At 31.7% G+C, this 19,535-nt stretch overlaps 1 protein-coding gene across 7 annotated transcripts in view; it reads left to right on the top strand.

The window, feature by feature from the left end:
• Nucleotides 1-19,535, top strand: part of LOC130664844 (semaphorin-2A) — a 453,448-nt gene that overhangs the window by 319,924 nt on the left and 113,989 nt on the right. The gene's annotated exons all lie outside the window — the stretch shown is intronic.

The following is a 19,535-nucleotide window of genomic DNA, read 5'->3' as shown; positions in this document are numbered from 1 at the left end:
AAAAAAAAATTTTTAAATACAGTGCTAACTTTTTTTTTTAACTTTCATTAGTTGATTTCCATACTAGTCTGCCCGACAGTACGTTAGTATTAGTGTGTAGTAAATTTTATATTGATCACTGACTAATTATGAATTGAACAATATAAAATCTCATATAAAAATATATGCCGGTGAAATAGTGTATATACGACAATACCAAACATAAGCACATGTCATATATTTAGTTTATATATTTATATAAATTTATACACGTTAAATCTTATGTATTATCTTCCTTGATAACTATATGCACAAACATTTATTATGTATGTATTTATTAATAGAATATGCCAAGACACAGGCCATATGGCACGAGTAATCAGGTACAATAATTACAACTGTAAGTGCATAACAACAATTAGAATATACAAACAAAAATAATAGAATTCATAATATCATGAAAGTTTAGAACAAATGAAACGTTAGTATTATAAGTAATAATCATTAATAATATAAGCGATTTAATAATATAATATAAAGATTTAACTGAGAATAATTTTACTAACCTTATAAAGTTAATAATAATTTAAACTGAAGGGACAATAGACTATCTAATAATTCAATATTCATATTTTACAAACTATAAAATCTAAACATCAAGTGACAATAAATGATCAAATATTTTCTTTTTAAAAGCTTCTAAGCAAGTCACATCCAATATTTCCGATTGTAATTTTTGCCAAAAGCGAATAGCTGAAATTACAAATGAATTTTTAAGATAAGATGTATTAAAACTTGGTATTAAGAAATTAATATTATTATTGAAACTTGGTAATCTTCCAGGCCGACTAGATTCATAGATCTAAATACACGAACTACTATTGTTGAGGGTACTATAGAAAAAGTTGACATGTGTTGGTAAATGCTAAGTACTTGGAAAAGTCTAAATAAATAGACAAAACGTCGTACACTGGTATAATCTAACATCTAACTGTTGTTCCTTCTTTCGTAAAAATACTTACGATTTTAATCATTTAATTATTATATTTAAGATGTAGTATTTAATATATGTTGAGTTGAAAAAAATACTTATTTTTTTTTGAGGAAAAGTAAACAAGTCTGAACTGGATTTTTATGACTTTATTTAGGTATTTTAGTTGGTCCAACGACGCCATGAGACCCAAGTTATGAGTAACTGCAAAGCAATATGTTTTACTTATAATTTCAGACATATCTCGAACTTATACATCTATATTTTAGTAAAAACAAGAGAAGGTTGTTGGACTTCTCTGTTGAATAATTTCACGAAAATGAATTAGTCTTCGAAAAATAATTACAGGGTAGAGACGCATCTTTGAAAACGCATTTTTAGTAAAAGGGAAATTCTAATAACTACTCGTAAATTGACATTTTTTATACATGATAACCTTAGCCAATTTCTAACTGTAACGAATATTTAAGTGGCATGGTGAGTGATGTTAAAAGTAGTTGTTAAATAGAACGGAAAGCCGACAAGTTCGATACTTGGATGTAGTTTAAAAAAAAGAAGGAAAGCCTAATGTATAAAAGAGATTCTAGAGGTTTTTCCGGTGGGTGAAATGTGCCTCAGTAAATCATTTAAAAGAAAACGTACCTAAAAAAAGGTAAAAAAAATAATAATAGTAAAAAAAAAATGTATGAACTGGGTTCTAAAAGCCCGTTAACGTACATCACAAATATTATCTCAGTGGCCCTTGCCACGCGATATTACCGGAGGGCTTAGGACGCCGGCACTGACTTCATTACGTACCAAGGGACTATACTGTAGTATGTACATATACATATATAGATATAGATATATGGACGTAAGAGAGAGGGCCGAATGGAATGTGGAATGGTCGGTCTTCTTGTCTGGTGGTATAGAGACCAGACCAAACCCAGAGAGTTATTCGCCGCCGCGTGTGTTCTCGTGCGTGCTAGCAGGCGTTTCATGGTATTGATGCGAAACGCTTCTACGTGAGGATGTAATCCCATGTGGATTATGTATTTGATACGTGCAGATGAGTAACCACAAGTTTTTGTATGTTCAATATATATATATATATATACATATACATATGTATATATAAATATATATACCTATGTGTGTATGAATGTAAATGTATTAAACGCGCCGATTAGATTAATTTTAGTTTAATATCAATATATCACTTATGTAATAATTATTTTTAATAATTATTTCACACCCAACTAAATTTAATTTATTATTGTGCATTTATTATGTTATAAAGTATATTACACGTAATAATTGAAATTTAGTTTTCTCTCCAATATTACTTTGCTATATTGTTGTAATGCTAAATATATATTATGATGATGAAAGCGAAAAATACATATTCCGATAATATCTTATGGCAGTGTATATATATGGGTTGATAAATATAATCATACTACTATTTTGCGATTCTCCACTTTATGTGTATGTGTGTGTGTATAATATCTCATGCTATCATTATGCAATTCTTTGTGGTATGCCTCTGAATTTCCGATAGTGAAGACGCTATTAGAAAGCTGTTTCAACGGTTTGAGAATTTACCAGACGATGCTGTGCGAGAGTAAATGTAGTGTGCGATACTATCTTGTGTAAGCCTTCCTTATCGAGTTTGTAGTAACTAACCGAACGGATATTAATTCCGATGTGCTTCTCTTTAGTTGATCCGTTAATCGAATTTACGTAATGCTATAAATTTATGTATATATCTATCCGTGTATGATGATTCGTGTGTATTTGTTGTGTATGAATAATTACCCTGTATAATCAAAGATATTGATTCTTCAAATACTATCATTGCTAAATTATTTATTTTTTGCTAGCTGAATCAATATCTCTGAAAATATTTTACTATCTATATTTAGTAATTGTTTGTTTGTATTGGAGGTATTGAAATAAATTAAAATATCACCGCAATCTGGGTCAGCATTTATTTAAAGACAACAATAAACTAGAACAATTTTCGTTTGGAAATATTTAACTATTGAAGTTCGATAGTTTCAAAAACTTCATAATGAAGGTTTAAACAACACAACAAAAATAATTCCTGTGATCTGGAAATATTTCAAAATTTAGTTTGTACGCAATTACCGTATCGACATAAATTGGGATTAGGATTTGGTTCAATTTTCTGGTTCGATCTACAGTAAATAAGTATCTTACCGTAATGGTTTTCCAGTATACTGCACGGCAGAGTTAGTACTAATCAACGAACACATTGAAGTCAGTCACTCCATAGTCAAAAAAATAACGAAAAATTTGAGTGAACATGTTCTGTGACTTACTCAAGCATTTGATAGTTGTTGAATGAATCATGAAAGTATGATGATTGAAATGCGCTTCTTTTAAATGCCAGTAAAAATGACTAAAAAATGTACATTAATTTAGTTATCCAAGTGTTTGCCTCGATGAATAAGCAAAAATGATTATTAAGTAAACTTTGGTAGAGTCGATTGAATCTCTCGTTCGCCATTGATGTAAATATTACGTCTAGATCGTAAATTGATAAAAACCTTAGTATGAAAGAGTTTTCAATTATGTATTATGGCTGTTGAAATGAAGAATTTAACGAGAAAATATTTTTAAATAAGAAAAAATTAACTTTTATTAAAAATACCGTTTACTTGGCCGTAATAGCTTTGAACTTGTCTCACTTTATCGTATCGCAAGTATTTATTAAAGATATTTCATACTATTTATGAAGAAAAATAAATGACTATCGATAGGATTCGTTTTGATTTGACCAATAGAATTTTATTTTATTATAAATAAAGTTATGTCATCATCTGAAACCTACGTAACAATATAGACAGTTGTAGAAACTGAATTTCAACAATTTCAAAGTTTTCATCGTGATTGCCAGTGGTTTGAGGAGAAAAACTTCGGTAGATATTTTTCTGGTTATTTCGTTACTTAAAACTCTTCATCGACCGATGCATTTTATAAATTGTGAATTATAGATTTTTTTATGGATTCATTTGAATTTAAGAAATGAATCGTAACTTGGAGCGTTATACATTTTACAACTTGTCCTTGGAGCAATAAGTTTAAATACATAATATTTTTATCGTTCGTTGAAGCTGAAGAGTGATGAAAAGAATAGATAGTGGAACTATGAGTTGACTTAGCTCTAGAGCTAGCTAGGTTAAAGAAGAAATTACCCTGGGGTTAGTTGAGCCAAGAGAATTAAAAACTTTTTCTATTTTAAAATAAGACCCTGGTTTTTCACTTTATCGTACGTATATGTATGTATATATGTTCGCTTTTCTTAAACATCTACTTTCTGCTCAATTTGTACAATGAATTATCCTGTGTGACTTTTTTTCTACTGTACAACGGAAACTAAAATTACAAAAAATATTACTGTATGTATGATTATAAAGATGAGATTGATGAAAAGTTCCATTAGCGGTGAAGTATATGAGAAATAAAGAAAATGAAAATTTGCTTAAATATAGCTAAGGTAGAAAAAAATGTACGAGCTAGGGTTTTTTTCTACCTCTAGGTCGGAGTAAATGTCTTAAGAATTTTTCGAGATTAAAAGCTCCTCGAGAGGCCATTCGCTACTTGCTTTTTTCCAATGAGACTCTGTAATGAATGACGACATTGCGCTCTTACATACGCAAGAACGCTTCTCATCCGCTCGTGAATATAAAAGTGATGACTTCAAGAGAAGAAAAATCTGTAATTAGTATACTCTGTTTTTTGGCTAATAGTATTTTTCTTTCGAGGTCTAAGGAATTAATTTTTTTTTCCTTAATAATTCGCAGCTCAAATTAATCAACAAAGGAATTGAATAATTATTTTGAGTTATTTATGTTATTATTCATTAAACTTTTTTTGTCTTGTTTAAATCTTACCTGACAAAAGTTTTGTACGTCTCTCCTATTCAAGTTATTTTTAATTATTATCATTATCATTATTTTTTAAACTTCAATAGTCTTTTACTTTATTTTCTATTGGTTTAAACTACACCACGTTTTTCATTCTTATTCTTCTTACATCATAAAGTTTTGCTCTGAGTTTTTAAAGAAGAAAAGCATCACGACAATTTTCCTGGCTCCTGAGGCAACAAAAACGACGACAGCCAGTCTTGTAAGCTTTATCTATCTATAGAAGAACACAAGCTTACTGCTATTACTATCGGGTGGTATACGACAGAAAACGACCGCACGAAGACATAACAGCAATACCTGTCACAATTTATTCTAGAGTATTACTACTTAATAAATTTAACACGTCTGCACCTGTTAACATTGATTTTATTTATCTTAACTTATTTTTAATAACACAATGAATGACATGTTTTTTTATGTATTACGTTAAAATACTTATGTTTTGTCAAATGTAAAATAAAAATTCAAGTTTTATATCATGCAATAAAAACACAAAATAAAAATCTCGAGTAATGAATCACCGAGTAAATTAATATTTGCAGTTATTATTGTTGGATTGCATTCTGATTTGAGTTCAGAATATTATTTTCTTCACTTTCTTCAAATTTTCTCTACTTTTTCATTATTTTTCTCTATTTACTCAGTTTTTCGTTATCTTTCATATTTGTTCCCAACAAAAATAGTTTGTAGTCAACATGTGAACGTACCAGGCGACATCATGCCAGGATTTGTTCAAGACAAAAAGCCTTCGGCAAAGAAAACGAGATATGATGTTGGTATAGTGGAAGGAAAATAAGCAATAATAATAATAAATAAGAAATTTAATAATAATGTATTTAAAAAAATTTGTTTCATTAACATCAAATACATTTTTTAAAGTATAATAAATTTTATACGGATTCTATTGTAACAGAAAATTACTAGTGTCGTTTTCATCATAATAATGGATTAGAATTTGGACAAGATAAATTTTGATTATATTGTTGGTTTGAAAACCAATTAGGTACAAGTTTGAAGTAAATATAGTGTCTTCATTTCTCGTACGAACTCATAAATTAATCTATGCAGTTTGTGGTTTCCCGCGTTCGTTGAAGCTCTTGATATTTGCACAGATGCAAGGGTAAAAGATAGAGTGAAGTAGAGAGAAAGAAAGAAAAAAATAAGCACGTGTCTGTATTTATGAATTACGATCAAACAATCTAGTCTCCCGCTAATAATTTCTTTGTATATTGACGCACGTGTGCCATATCCCGCCATTTGTTTATCATATTTTCGTTATACCACAATTATTAATAGATTAAAATAATTATTTTCGTATATCCTGGAGTATATAGACTCGTGCTTATATATTACTTTGTTATCGTAATTTTTTTCTGTTGAAAATACTGATGGTATTGGCATGCCATACGATCCCTTTGACATTTTTTTTCTTCATCGTTATGTAAGTTTTTCACTTTCATATGCTCACTACTGAGCAAGAAAAAGGAAACAGCGGTTCTGAGCGTAGCAGGAAATTGAATTTGGTTTTATCTAAAGTGGTCGATATCGACGATGAAAATAAAGTAGTGGGAAAAAATGATGCTTAGCAGACTAAACCTTACAACGAAAGGAAAAAAAAATAAATAAAATATCACTATCACCATCACCAATAGGGTAAATTGATATAATACTACTTGTATGTTCAAGTGACATAGATTGCTTATCCATTTATATATACTTATATATATATATATATATATATATATATATATATATATATATATATATATATATATATATATACTCTTTTACCAAACACTTTAGATAAGACGTATCAATGATATCAATAAAATTATGCTATAGGTTTACAAAAATAGGTTCTTCAGCAAAAACCTTGTAACGACTAAATAATATAATTAATAAATTACCAAGCCTTGAAAAAAAATCGATTGATATTCTTTCCAAAATGTCAACTTTAAAAGGCTTAAACCCTGTCTGACAGTTCACGTAAAGATGTAGAAAAATAGAGAAAAAGGTATTATGACTGTTGTCTATGGAGGTAATAGTCCACACAGGGGCGAGTTAATGCTTTGTAATGGTCGACCGAGGGAGTTGCTCAGCATCGTCCCCTTTTAACGACCTGTACCGGGCGTAACACGACCGCATGGCCCTATCAAATCCGATACCATGTACAACTGGTGCAGGGAACACACTGTTCGCGAGGCCACGAAGCCCATGTAAGCCGTATACATTTGGTTCGTTGGTGCGACAAAGTTGCTCACTCAAATGCGTACCTATACTCGTATAAGGCTTGTTTGACATCCCTGTTCAGTTTGAATATTAATGTTTTCGACTACCGTATTATGTTACTTATATTATAACTTAAAAAATTGTAAATTAAGATAGACGATTTTCAGAAGGGTTGTAGTAGTAACTGAGTGTAGGAATAGTAATTTATCCCTTTCGGAAATAAACTATTTTTTTAACACCCACCCTAACCACTTTCTTGTCAAAGTGAAACTTGAGACATCTTTGAGTGTTTTACACACGAATCAAATACTAACACTCTCGTGACTTATTGTTTTTGTCACGTCATTGTTATTATACCCGCATGTACTTGGACAAAACTTACTCGTGTCCTCTATTACTTTTGTACATCTATTCTACAAAGCTGAGCAGCAGCAGTAACAGTTTTACTTATATGTGTATATGTATATAAGTGAGTAAAATTTTCCGAGGTTGAGACGACCATTGTGACCCCGCATTCCTTAATTGTTTCCTAACAAGAGAAGTTGCCACTTGGCACCATTTGCTTTGGCGTCTCTTGTGCCAAGGCTTTCATCCTCCCTTAGGACCCAAACTCGCGCTACCATTATCTTTTACCTATATATACAAGTTGTGCCCAGCACTCTCAGCCGTAGTACAAAGTGATTAGTCTGGTAATACTTCCTCGTACAGAGTGCAGCGTATACAACCTCATGGAGGTGGTTGGTGTAGTGTCGCTAAAGCCGTCCAGGTTGCAGCTGCACTTTGAGCCTCCGACGGGAATTTCTGCGTGCCGCTAGGTCTGCTCGTGAGTCTTGTGGGTTGTATGTATGCTGCTATCGGTAATATTATATGTGTAGTAAAGTTTAACGTTGTAGGTACATCATGCTCTATATATGTAGTATAAAATATCAGACTATAGACAATATATTGTGGGTGGGTGGGTGTTATGTATGTATGCGCACAGTAAAACCTTGACAAAACCACCCACTGCAGCTGTTTCTCCATCCAGGAATTATGCATGCATGCTTTCACAAGAGCCTTCCGAACTTCCGGTGTTCGACTATCGGATCCGGTTTATGGACAACAATTCTCTCGGACCATCGACACGGTTTGGGTTTTATCTCATTTTGCTTACTCGCTTTATATTATATACTCTCTTCTCATTCCCTGTACGTCGATTATATATACATGTATACATATATACATGTATGGCTTTAATACTCTTTTTCTCTGTCTCTATTTATGTACTGACTCATTCTTTCTCTGTTTTTCTCTTTCTTTCTTTGTCGATTATCTAGCTGAACGGCAACGGTTGTGAGAATAATTCCCGACGTTTCAAACTGAAATGCCAAGTTATTTCGACTAAATTCTGGATTATCCTATACTTATATATTAAGCTTGTGTATTCACTCAAGCTTATAAACACACGTGCATTCGTATTATAATAATACGTTATTTTTTTACTTTTTATTTGTAATAAAAAAACATTTATTTATAATTATATAGTAAATTTATATAATTATAAAAGAACAATTGATAGCATGTACATATACAAGTATATTTCCCGAGAAAAAAGAAAAAAAATTCGCTTAAAATAAATTGTTGCTTTAATTATACGCGAGGTTGGTATTAATTAAACGATGCGAGCCAAAGCGTGTATACGTCGTATACCGTTAAATTTTATGAGTGTCTACAATTCCAAGCAGCTAATACATAGCCGTCGTTGATTCTCGCTATACTCCTCGTAGATCTCGTTTCTGTCCGTTATGGTGGTTACATGTCTATACAGCCGGTAGTAAAATAACCGGCACAAAATAACTAGTGCGAAAATAACCGTAGTGAGAACAACCCCGAGTTATAATAACGAGATAAAAATGTATCAGGATAAACTCTTTATCATCTTTATATGAGTATGTGTTGCCTTTTTTACAGCGATATTTATGTTTGGTCGTATACATATACATACATACTTGTAAAAATTCGTCTAAAATTATTATGTAAGCTATTTTGTTTACATAATTGATCTCAAAATTAAGCTTAGAGCTTTATTATACATTCGCAAATTCTGTTGATTGAATTTGAGCGTATAGAAATTAACCAGTCAATTATAATTATCGGGCTGGAAAATTATAGAAATATCTTTTATTAAAATAATAATTACAGAAATATAGTTATTGATAATTAAACTCAATTTAGCTGAAGATCTTGAATCTTCTATTGAAAAGTTAAGGAAATAATAATAAATAAGACAAAGACGAGGCTAGATAGATATAGAAAAGCTGGAAATAAAAAAGTAAGTAAAAAAAATTCTGCAGTCAGAAAAGTAGGTTGAGTATTCGTATTCACAGATTACTTCGTTTTCCAGACTGTTTACCATCAGTGATCATGAAACTATTTCACCTGAGCTTTCAGTAGGGTACTTTTGTTTTTATTTCCCTCTTATCTCATTCCTTAACTCTCGAATTTAGTCTTTCTGATGCCAAGTTTCAACCGGTATCATTGGATACTAACCCTTTTCGAGAAAACTTGGGCTTACGGACCCGACGGTAAATAACAGATTTAATTAAATTACAAATTATATCTCGGTATTCCCGGCAGGTGTACTCCAGTTCACGGGTCTTTAAGAGCCTTAGGGTGTAGGAATACGAATTTAACTTATATGTATATACTAATGCATATATGTATACTATTATATGTATAAGTATAGCACACCACTGGATACACTACTGAATGCAGTGTGTAAAATTCTACTGGGACTTGAACAGCAACTCGATATATAGCAATATTTTTAGAGTAGAGTTCTTGAACCACTGTAGAAAACTATTAAGCATCTGGTTTATATAGCTGCGTAAATATAATTAAATTGGCTAGCAAAACTGCATATGCCACGTGCAGACGGCGGTCGTGAAAAAGAGTCTTACTTTTGGGAATTCTAACATAGGAGCGACTTCATACTATATATGAATAGGCAGTATAAATGAGAAGGCAGAAGTTAGAGTTGCAGGCCGGTGGTAGTTGTTGCAAAGCGTTGGAATATATTTTTTTTTCGTTTCCGATCTTGCTACTGCTAACTTTCAGTCGTAAGCAGAGCTGGAGTGGAAAGATTCGAAAAAACTAGTATAAGAAAGTAAAAAAAATTTTAAAAGTGAGGGTAAGCAGCGCAATCTGAGGACAAAGTCTGCTTTCCTGGTGAAATTTTTAAAAGGCTTTCTTACTTTTTTTTTCGTTCTTTCTGATGATAGTTATACTCTTTTAGATGTTGTACTCTTGTGGCTAACAAGAGAACGTGCACGAGGACAGGAGTCTGAGAAAAATGCAGTAGAGAGAACAGGATCCACAACTTTATTAAAAGTTTCGCGGTAGTACGCTCTATATCGTATAGTTTGCACAAATGTTGAAGCGGTGAAATTAAGATATCGTTTTGCCATTCGAAAAAATAACTTTTCCATCGTGTAAAGTGCTTGAGGGCATATTTTTTCATTTACCTTAACCCTGTACTTTTAGATGCTCTAGTACTCTATATATTTATTACAATTTTGTTTATTTTTATCTCGAGTATTTGTAAGCGTGAAAAACTTTTTTTTAATGCATATTTATTTTTAGAGTTTTAATTTCTAGTTTTACTACACTCGTACTAAAGAGGATACGTTTCATATTTTATAATATAAAAGCTTAAGAAAAAAAAGTTACAACTTATAACATATATATGTATGTTTGAAAGCAATCTCTTTATCGATCGTAAATTTAATGAAAAGTAGACTCTGAGGGTGGCTAGTACTCTTGATGCAAATATCTTCGATCCTACCACTTTCAATTTGCATTTTTCATTGAGATAAGATTAATTAAATCTTTTGTTACAATAAAATGCTTCTCGATCTTTAATTATCAGTTGGTCTAACCTCTATTATATAAATATTTGCTGAAATGATTGTTTTTTCTAGTATATTCCCAAGATTCAATTATTGTACTGTTCACACCATTTAACTGGTACAAAAAAGAAATTCGCAATCGATTACAGATATCTATATTTCACTAGAGCTTTTTTTTCACTTCAGCTATTGAAAAATCATTATTGGTTAGATATTAAATTAAAAACTATCACAAGACAAATTATTTGATTAACTCTGTACTCTCGTCTAGTTAAACTTGCCATGACATCCGTTTAATCGAATCGAGTAGAGGCAGGAGCGCCATGAGATTCAACCTACAATCGTAGCTTCACCAGGTCGTTTGATAGTTGAGCTTATCGACTCTCGATATCGATTAAGTCGTTGTGCAAGCGTCGAATAAATTCGCCTCGACTAACCTATTTCCTCTTTGCCTCTCTCACTCATTCACTCACAAATCCTTTTTTTTTTCTTCTTTTTATTTCTCTTTCCTTCTCTTTACTCTTCACTCACTCTTGATCCACCAGGGCTGAACGTTCAAATTAAGGATCGGATTGATGTCGGCTCTAATCAAACGTTCGTTTGCTCAAGCTATCGAATGTCGGAAATATATCGTGCGACTTTCATTTCGTCGTAAATCCAATCCTTAACTATACACCCGCCAAGAAAACGACAAAATATCTGTTCTGTCTGCTTTAATCAATTTTTTTTGTAATATATTTATTTTAAATTTTATTAGCACAATTCATTGTAATGCTCTTATAAAAAGTTATAGACGTTGATTTAATTAATGATTATTTCGATGAGTAGCAAGAGATAAAATTTATTTTACTGGTGTACATAATTCGGGATTTCTAACTTATAAACTGATGTATTGAGATAAATAATGATTTGGTTAAAACTAGCGGTGTATGTAGCTGGAACAGGTTTTTGTGGTGATAGCATCGGTTGTTCAACGAGTGAAATAGTGAAATGGCAAAAGCACAGAACGTTGTGTTATTGTGACATGGCGGTTCTTCGTGCAGCCGTTGAGCAAAAAGCGGACGCGTGACGCCCAGGCGTAACGATCGTTCTCGCCTGGCCAATCTATTTTCTCTCTTGGTACCTGCCGAGTGGGTAAAACACGATGGAACGTAGCGACGATGCATTCTGTCTGTCTGTTACTACCTTCATCCTGTCCTATCTCTATATAGATACAATGAAAGATAACAATGTATATAGACCATTCACTGTAACTTCAACACAATAGTGAGAAATTTAACAATTATCTGAGGTATAATTACATATAACGCCACTTGTAAATAAATTAATAAATTTTTTACGTTATTTTGAAAGTTATTTAAAATATTTTACTCATGTTTACGTCTAAATTACTTACTTGGTTCTTTTGTACTACATAGCTAACAACAAACTAAGCATTTTAGATGAAGCTATACTTACCAAAAAGCTTCGGTATACCGAAAATCTAAAGCAAAAAAGCTTTTTAGGCCATCCTTTTAACTATAGTCTGGTTCTTATATACAAGTGAGAATTAGGCGAAAATGTTTAAAGAAGGTGTTGAAATTTTTTTTCTATCTTTTCTGTTCTGTTGTATAGTGTTTAGAGTTTCCGGGCTGTAAGAGTGTAGAATAGAACTTACAACTTTGCCAAGATAAGCCCCGAAAGCTTTACTTGCTGCAACATTGTGTAAGAAAGAGGTGGTCGATGTGCGGTTTCTCGTTATATCTATACACTTCTTTTACTCTGGTATACTTGTAAAGTTTTGTAGCTACTTGCTTCAAAGTTCAGAGTTGCCCAAAATTTCTGCGATTATTTTAAGCTGAATATTAATTATTCAAATAAAATTTCAAAGATGGTAAGATCAAAAGTTACTAATGATTGCAAATTGTTTGTCTTTCGGTTTCATTTAAATACGTTGTGGCTTATTGCATAAATATATTGGACGTCGGGTGTACCAATGATGGTGCTCGTTACTCATAAAGCCGCTGCCTTTTTAAGATCCAGATTTCCAAAGTGGTGTGCGTGTACCGTGTGTTACGCTTAGCACATACGGCCGGATGTATATACTTCTGTTGCCAAAAATAAACCAGCTTAAAAGATGAAATAGAGAGAAGACGGGTGATCTTTTAATAAACTTGTTCACTCATAACTCGTGATTTATGTCACAAAACATGTTTCTTTAAATTATTATCACGTCTAAGCAATAACTTAATTGTCTTGAAAACATCTATCTAATTTTGTTTTTAGTAACAAATAAATAACCACAAGCTAAAATCGCTTATTCAATTTACTTATTTTTTAACAAATTAAATCGTATATACGCAGTAAGAAAAAATACAAATGGCTGTAGAGTAAAATGTATTATTAAAAAATACCTTAGGTTTTTCACAAAAAGTAGAATCTCAAGATTCCGGAGCGAGAAATTAAAATAGACAAAGGAATGGTAATAATAATATATAGGTCAATTGGAATCTGTATAAAGCGAAGAAGGAGTAGACAGAGAGTTAAGAAGTCACTTTGTCTAGAAGATAGTGCTATGTAGTGTAAGATGTGGAGGTTACGAAGGTACTAGAGCAAAACGAATGAATCGCAGTGGGATTAGTTGAGATCCTTAGAGACTCTCAGTGTGTCAATCGTCCGGACAGCTGAGAAAATCAAGTAGACGTACGGAATTCGATATTCTCATTTCTCTCATCTAGATGTAACTTACTACTACGACTACAATCCACTGAATATTAGATTTTCTTAAATTTATCCAACCTTTTCGCTTGAAATTTTTCATTTATATGCATGTAATTCATCATCGCCGTTTTTTGTGACATAATTAGCAGGTTAGTTACAGGTATAGGAAATGTCGATGTGTTGTTTTACAAAAGTGAAAAAGTTTTGTAGTCGGATAAAAAGAGTCTTTCGTGATGTGAACCTTTTGTACGCACGAGTTACTTGGATGGACATCCAAGTTACGCACTACACTGTGTGCCCACGGGGTTTTCATAAATATTCATGAAGTCTTTACTCTGTACTACACAATTGTAGTGTGTTCGGGAGAGAAAAGCCAATTTTGGCAGAGACGAGAGCGCTACTAATGAAGTTGTTGTCTTCTTGGGTTTGGGGTACAAGGCGAGATACCTTGACTTTGACTCCTGGTCGATCCTTTCTCCTCCCTTTTCAGGTTCTCGTTATTTTCGTTGGTCTACTGCTCCTTCAATCTTTCTATTATCTTCTTTGTCAAATAACTGAGATAGATATCGGTATATATATGTATATTTCGTATTGTAGTATATATAGTGGTCCACATGGCTAGTCGAATTGTTTGATGTCTTATTTACTGTAGTGAAACGTCAGATGTGTCATCCAAGTTTATTTGCGGTTGTCTGTTGATCTAAAGAGACACCGAACTCGGGCCAAGAGAGATTGTGAGCAAAAGAGGCAAGAGAGAATAGGAGTCTTGTCGTAAATTATCACCAGCTCTCCGGCTGCGAACGAACTCTTCTTTTTTTCTCATTTTTTTTTATCATTTTTATTTTTTACCTTTTGGTCTTCTCTTTATTCTACTCAATTTCGCATGCCGGCTTATTCTGGCTGCCAGCAGGTAGGCGGTTCGTTGTGAATCGACGAGTTTCTGGGGTCGAGGTTACGTACCATCAAGAGAATTCACCATGTCGACGCCTAATGTCTGATTTATGTGTGAAATTCTCTTGATAAATTTAACGATGAGATATAGATTAAACTCGTATATTTAAAATTATGCGTTGTTACAATATGACTTTGTCGGTGATGTTTTTGCAGTAACCATTTATTAACCGATATATATTTTTTTTTATCTACTTAATTGAGTTACTATTCATTTTCAACTAATATTTTGATGTTGAAATATTGAATTAATTGACACCATCAAATTCAGTAGTTTTATGTTATTTTTTACGATGTAAAGAAAAAATATTCATTTTTATTTGGAGGATTTTTCTATTGACTATTTTTATTATGTTTATACTATACATACATGAAAATGTAATATATATCAATGGTGAAACCAATTTTGTGTTTTGCAGTGAAAGATTTTTACGATATGCCGTAAAACACGCGTCCGCAATATCGTTTTACCTAGTTATACAATAAAAATTTTTCATCATTGAATGCACCAGTGGTACACACCCACACACACATCCTAGTTACAGCCCTAAAACCCGTTGTCTGCGAGCTCGAACAATATTTTCTCTCCAAATTCAAAATTATCCATACATACACAGGCCTTAGATGATCTTCTGAAAACAGTAATACGTGATACCTCTGTAAGACTTGAAATTATCGATATCCATTAAAAAATACGATTTTCGTACTCGCAGTGGAAAGTTGAACAAGGGTACAATAACATTATCAGGCTGACTGTATTCTATACAAATTTATATTTTTCAATTCCGACAGTAATTATTTATAATTGTGGTTTTAAATTTTCCAGTTGAATAATTGGTTGAAATTAATCTATATGATTCATGAATTTAACGACTTTTGGGAGATTACATTGAGCACTATTATTCCAACATTTCGGTGTGACTAAATGGCAATTGTAATTGGATCGTTCTGCAGCAGGTGTTGGCTATATTCTGTGCCATAAAATGATATCAAATAGCACAATACCTTTAATGTGATATTTACGATGACATTGGTCAGTTAGATTCAATATGGCTGTTATTTTGTATGTAGTTTGAAAGCAGCTCAAGGTTGCTTTGCTCCTGGTCTCTTATCCAGTTCGAAGCAAACTGATAGTTACTCATGCATAGTAAACTTCATAAACCATCTCGCAATATTCAGTTATACTACTAATACACTACTATATACTGTTGAGATGTATATTCAAATTGAATCCATTTAACTCTTGACTTAAATGTCGATTTGATCTCTTAGTATGTATATTCAGGAGTATTGCAAGTCGCTTAACAATGAACATGTATCAATGTTAAGTGTTAACATATTCTTTGTATTATATATAGATCATTCTAAACTCAACACTAGTTCAGCGATTGAATAAGAACGAGAACTCTGGCTAAGACATTTTGAAATAACCTACTTTCCATTCTATGTCTTTGCTTTGAACAATTAATCTTGATCTTATCCCGAGTGTTCTCACTCACGTTCACAAAATTCTGATTCAACTACGTTGAAATTCCGATTGGATCAGTTGAAAATAAAAAAAAACCACAGAGACACTTGCCGAACAAACCTCAATCAGTCCTGGGAGTTCGTGCACGTTGGCAAGTCGCTAACTGATTTTCTCGTCCTTTCGTACACCGTGACGAACATTCAGAATCTTAATGCCCTCTCATGTCGTGTTTTCCTGTCCTCTTTTAGTGAAATAATAAATACCGTTTGTTCTTTTCTTATTTAATCAATGATAGATATAAATCTTTGTGAGTTTTACGGCAAGTCTTTTATTATAATTACGTATCTTCACTGTATTGTCATTTTCGGAACCCGGGCATTTATTGAGGGATTAAAATTTTGTTTGAAAAACGGGTTTAATTAACTTATGATCGTGTGGATGTGAAAATGTAAAACCGTTAAGATTAATATCTAAAACGTGTAACGTAAAAGTATTTTTTAACATTAGCCATTTTATTATTTTTTCAATATTAAACGAAGACGAATAAAAGAAAGTCAATCAAACGAGCTAATACCCACGTCTTATCTTTTTGATTCACTTTGAGCTCCATTACTCTTCTTTTATTGCAAATCCTCAAGGGATTATTACTATCTATCTTCGTCTATTCTACTTCACAATGGAATATGATTTAATATTGCCAGAGTCAATCGCTCGCGATCGAACAAAATTTAAGGTATACGAGACTGAATCGCAATTACCTCGATAACTTAAGAAAGGATAGGAGTTACCACTGTAGATTTTTATATTCCATTTGCCTTTATAATATGCTTCATTTCAATCTTGTGAATTTACTTTACATTTATTATATTGCTAAGATCTTTAGTTGGTTCTTTAAAAAAGAAAAAATCCATCCACTTCTTTCGCTTTTAATTCTATTATCTCAATGATAAGAAAAGAATTTCAGGTTGGACTCAATAGGTCACAATTAAGGTTTTGGTATTCTATTCTATAAATATTTTTGTGTCAAGCCATCAGAAGTCAATACTTAAACTCTTTACCTGATAAAAAATGTTTAGATCCAAGCATATATGATTGGATCCAAACAGTCAGATATGCTTGGATCCAAATTTTGACGCGATCCAAGTGGATCCAAACAGATCTGACAATATCTAAAGAGATCTCACTATATCTAAGTATATCCAAACAGATTTTAAAATATCAAAAGAGATCCAAACAGATCTCAAAATGTCCAAAGAGATCTAAATAGATCTCACTCTATTTACGAATATATAAGTGTATCCAGGCAGATCTGCGTAAATGTCGATCTTTAAAGAAATTTACATAGATTTAAGCACATATATCTAAAGAAGTTTCACTACATTCTAATGAACGCATGTATAAATATATTATACTTTAGACCATTCTAAAAACAATATCTACTCACATCTCGGATCTTATTGTTATTACCTCATAATGCTTTTGATAAACCTATGTATAACATATATCAAAAGTCAATTGATATTTAAGTAATTTATATACCCACATACATACAGTTGGGTCTGAGTAGATATAACTATATGTACTTATATATGCTTGGATATAAGTATATTTGATTGGGTATAAATCTTTATATTTGCTTATATATAGCTGGATCTGAGCAGATATACTTATATATGCTTGGATATGCGTATATCTACTTGGATATCAATCTTAATACATCTCTGTATCTTCTTATATATGATTAGATCTGAGCAGATATAATTATATATGCTTATATCTAGCAAGATCAAATATTTGGATGTATTTGGACATAAACAGATATAACGAGATCCAGACATATCTGGTTGGATTCAAACGTTTTTTATCGGGTACATATATTGTTGTTATTTATTTTAGTATTTAATGGTCGAAAATCCAAATGATTAAAGATATTTTGAATGAAATTAAAAATTGATAGAATATGACATTACCCTGAAAAATTTAATGAGACGCATCTCTTTCATCACCCCTGATTTATTTGCACTTTTACTCATTCACTTTGAAGCAACATCGCGTGTTTGTTTTTCCTCTTTGCGCAATTTGTGTATACACAGTAACCCAGCACTTTCGCTCTTTACTTGTTTCAGGTAAGCCCTATGCTCTCTTCCATTTACGTTACGATCGATGCGAGTTGTGAATGCCCAACGTAGTGCTCTTATATTTGCGGTGAGTAAACAGAGTATATCCTGCCGGTGTAATTAGTGGCCGACACCCCACTGAGGGCCAACAAATTCCTGTAGAAGGTTTATAGCAAAACTAGAGAATGTACTTTTTCTGTTCGAGGGTACACGTAACTTTTTTTTCTTTTTTTTTTTTGCTTAGCTTTCATAACGATCTTCTGCAAATACAGAGTATGTTGTGTGGTATTTGTTATTTATCTACGTATTTTTCGCTTATTTTAACACCATTAAAGACATCAAAATTTTCTATATTAAATTTAAACAATTTTCATTGTCTACTTAAACTTTACAGGCATTTATTTGATTCTAAAAGTTTTAGCCTTCAAATCATATATAAAACTTTATATTTTATTATTGTTGTCAAAAGTCATGGGAAAATCGATGAATTATTTTACAAAAGAAATAAAAGTTACGAACGTGACTGATAAAATTTATTTTACCTGTCATTTGACGTCTTGCGGCTTTTATTTTTATGACATTTATTAAACTTTTTATTTTTGTCAATGCTTAATATTATGATTTATTTTTTTTACGAAATATTCATTAAAAAAAAAAAAGAAAATTTTTATTTATTCAGTAAATTAATTCGCCCATTGATGAATTTTTAACAGAAAAAATTTAAAACATTAAATGATTATTTAGAGAGAATTATTTAAAAAATATAATTTTTTAATGAGAATCTGGTGTAAAAAAATGAATGTGAAATTTTTTGTAAATAATAGTACTTTTATCTGTGACAATTTCATTATTCACTACACCAACGTCACAACTTTTACATAAAATTTGTTTATTTAGTTTACTGGTTACGTAACTAAACTGCAATGATTTTTAAAAAATTTATAAACCTACGAAATTTCTGAATAATTGTATGATAGTTTATGTTCAAAGGCAATTCCATTGCCGTTGATAATTAAAAATTCTCTTTCGACAGTTTTGCAGCATAAATTTTTAAAAACTGCTCACTAAAATATTAAAACTCGTTTATGCATTAATTATCATTAGCACATGAAAAAATAATTTGGACACTTATCAGAAAAAGTATAAAAAAAAATTATCCCAATTATATTTAAATTTGAAAAATTTTTTTTTCATCGGTATGTTCGGTATGAGAAGATGGTGTATAGCAAAATTACCCTGCAAATAAATCAGACAGAGGAAAGGAAATATGTAGTCCGT

Source organism: Microplitis mediator, chromosome 1, assembly GCF_029852145.1.
Source record: "Microplitis mediator isolate UGA2020A chromosome 1, iyMicMedi2.1, whole genome shotgun sequence".
Taxonomy (NCBI): Eukaryota; Metazoa; Arthropoda; class Insecta; order Hymenoptera; family Braconidae; genus Microplitis; species Microplitis mediator.
This window is presented reverse-complemented; position numbering and strand designations above follow the sequence as displayed.